At 46.3% G+C, this 3,113-nt stretch overlaps 1 pseudogene; it reads right to left on the bottom strand.

Annotated features, from left to right (window-relative positions):
* Nucleotides 1–223: 223 nt before the first annotated feature.
* LOC136132616 (zinc finger protein 280A-like) lies at nucleotides 224–2,836 on the bottom strand (annotated as a pseudogene).
* Between the last annotated feature and the right edge of the window lie 277 nt (nucleotides 2,837–3,113).

Raw genomic sequence — 3,113 nt, 5'->3', positions numbered from 1 at the left:
GACCTCTGTTTCAGGAGGCAGCCCTTCCAGTTGCTCTGGTTTTTTAAATGGTTGATGATTCTTGGTTTGGTGCTCCATTTTCTCCTTCAAAGTCAAAAACTGTAGCCGGCACTTGGAACATTGAAAGACCCTCTTGTTCCAGTGCCTCCAAGCATGATATACGTAGGATGTCGCCACTTTGAAAATTTTGAGGCAAAACAGACAAAGCAAACTGTTCGTGTTTTCATGCCATGTTCTGAAATGTGCTTCCACATCAGCAAAGTCTGACGATCTGTAATTGCAAACCTGGCACACATAGGGCATTTCGCCAGGTTTATGATTGACCTTCATGTGCTGTAAGAGAACCTGATCTGTTTCGAAGGACAATTCACAGATTTTACAGACCACAGAGGGCTCCTGGGAAGTGTGGACACTTTCAATGTGACACTGCAGCTGGAAGGGGGTGGGAAACTGGCGGTGGCAGTGCCGGCAGGTGGTGTGGATTTCCCAGCCGTCAACCCTCTGCTTCTCAAATTCCAAATGGTTCTTCACGTGGGTCATAAACTTGATATTTTTTAGGACTTTCAAGCAGCTGAGGCATTTGAAGGCTGTGTGGGTCTTCCATTCTGGCTGCCTGTCTCCTGGATGCCGTCCGTAGTAAAAATCATCAAGTAACATGATCAGATTTCCTTTCTTGGGATCAACAGTCTTGTTTTGAGTTGCTAGACTCGAATGGTCTGTTTTTGCCAGCCTTTCCAAGCTACATGCTCCATCTGGATCCATAACATGGTAACGTGCCTGGTTATATAAATGAGCCCATGGAAATGATGCCCCATTGTGAACATGGCTTGACGAGGTCGGGACACCTTCCGGGGTCATACTCATGTTCTTTGTGGGAAGGATACCTGGAGAGGCCACAGCTAAGGCCTGTCCCCCTGGGATTCCATGGCTGACTTTAGGTCTTTTGGGACTCCCACTGTATATATCCATATCTGAAGTGGGACGTCGCTTTGAATCACGAGGACTTTTATCCTTGCCTCCTACCGAGAATGCAGCTCCAGGTAGACAATGAGGCCATGGAGAGAGCAACTCTGAGGAATTGTGAAGCACGACTTGCAGAGAGCTCATTTTATAATCAGGTTTAGACGAAGGCTCAAAAATAATAGGACTATCTGCGTCTCCCCATTCAGATTGAAAAGCCGGTGAAATGGCTGCTGCCTTTGACATCGGGGTCCTGCAATTTGCAGGCTGCAATGTGTAAGTCGTATCTTGACTCACGTGACCCTTCTTTCTTGTTGAGGATGAGTCCCTGGTCACTCTGTTCAAAATGTTAGAAATGACCGGCTTTGAATTTGAAATCACTCTGACAAAGAGGGTTTCAGCATCTTCATTGACATGCTCCACTCCAACAAAGATCACCTCAGCACTGTCATCGTCCTCGTCTCTGGGTCTGGACCCTCCCATCTTCTTCTCTGGTCGTTCTGTTGCTTGTGCTTCCTCACACAGAAAGGCGTGTGCCATTTTACAACCGCTTTTTGCTTGAAGTGGTCCCTTCTTCTACTGCTTTCTTTTGGCAAACTCCCACCTAAAGGCAACCACATGACACGGTCAGTACAGTTGTCCCCCCAGATCCGAGTTTTCGCTCTCTGGGGTTTCAGTGAACTCTCGGTTGTTAACTGAAAATATTAAATGGAAAATTCCAGAAATAAATAACTCATAAGTTTTAAATTGCACACCATTCTGAGGAGTGTGATGGGAGTCTCGCACCGTCCTGCTTCCTCCCACCTGGGACACTCGGTTATCAGATTGATTGTCAGGGTATCACAGTGCTCGTGTCCAAGTCATGCTTATTTTACTTAATAATGGCCCCAAAGCACAAGCAGAGTGATGCTGGCAATTCAAATATGACAGAGAGAATCCATAAAATGCTATCTTTAGGTAAAAAGGCAAAAGTTCTCAGTTTGATTAAAAAAAAAGAAGAAAAAATTGTACGCTGATGTTGCTAAGGTCTATGGTAAGAATGCATCTTCTATCTGTGAAATTGTGAAGAAGGAAACGAATTTATGCTCGTATTGCTGTCACATTTCAAACTGCAAAAGTTATGGCCTCAGTGCATGGTAAGTGCTTAGCTGAGATGGAAGAAACATCAAATTAGTACAATAATATTTTTGACACAGAGACCACATTCACAAAACTTTTATAACAGTGTATTGTTAGAATTGTTCGATTTTATTCTTAGTTACTGTTGTCAATCTCTTACTGTGCTTTATTTATTTATTTTTTTTGCAGTACGCGGGCCTCTCACTGCTGTGGCCTCTCCCGCCGTGGAGCACAGGCTCCGGACGCGCAGGCTCAGCGGCCATGGCTCACGGGCCCAGCCGCTCGGCGGCACGTGGGATCCTCCCGGACCGGGGCACGAACCCGCGTCCCCTGCATCGGCAGGCGGACTCCCAACCACCGCGCCACCAGGGAAGCCCTCTTACTGTGCTTTTATAAATTAAACTGCATTGTAGGTACGTTTGCATAGGAAAAAACATTGTGTATATAGGGTTTGATACTATCCATGGTAGCAGACATCCACTGAGGGTCTTGGAACGCATCGCCCCCTCCCCATCGTGGATAAGGGGGGACTATTGTATTTATTTCAAAAGACAAAATTGGTGCCTTATTTAATCATCAGCTGAAACATTGAGATAACTATTAACACCCTTATTTTATACGTGAGGAAACAGGCTCAAACCCAGTTAAGTAAAATGATAATTTTAAACTTACCTCTCTGGCCCCCAGCCCCCACTTTTGCCTTATCTCCCCAGGGCGGCCCCAATGCTCCCATTAAACTCTGCAGGAGAGCTGGCATGCACCCTTTTGCTTATAGATCTCCAACCTCACTCAGAAATGCCAACCAACATGAAAGGTCCAAAAGAGCCCTAGGCTATCGCCCGGGATGCCCCTCCCTCCCTCCACTCTGTGAGTCTGGAAGGCACCAGATCCTGTACACCGATCAAAAAAAAATTTTTATTTTGGTTGCACTGCGTGGCATGCCGGATCTTAGTTCACCGACCAGGGATGGAAGCCTCGTCTCCTGCAGTGGAAGTCTTAACCATTGGACCGTCAGAGAAGGCCCCGGATCAAAT

The sequence above is a fragment of the Phocoena phocoena genome, chromosome 13 (genome assembly GCF_963924675.1).
Source record: "Phocoena phocoena chromosome 13, mPhoPho1.1, whole genome shotgun sequence".
NCBI lineage: Eukaryota > Metazoa > Chordata > Mammalia > Artiodactyla > Phocoenidae > Phocoena > Phocoena phocoena.
The sequence above is the reverse complement of the archived record's forward strand: the minus strand, read 5'-3'. Positions and strand labels throughout refer to the sequence as shown.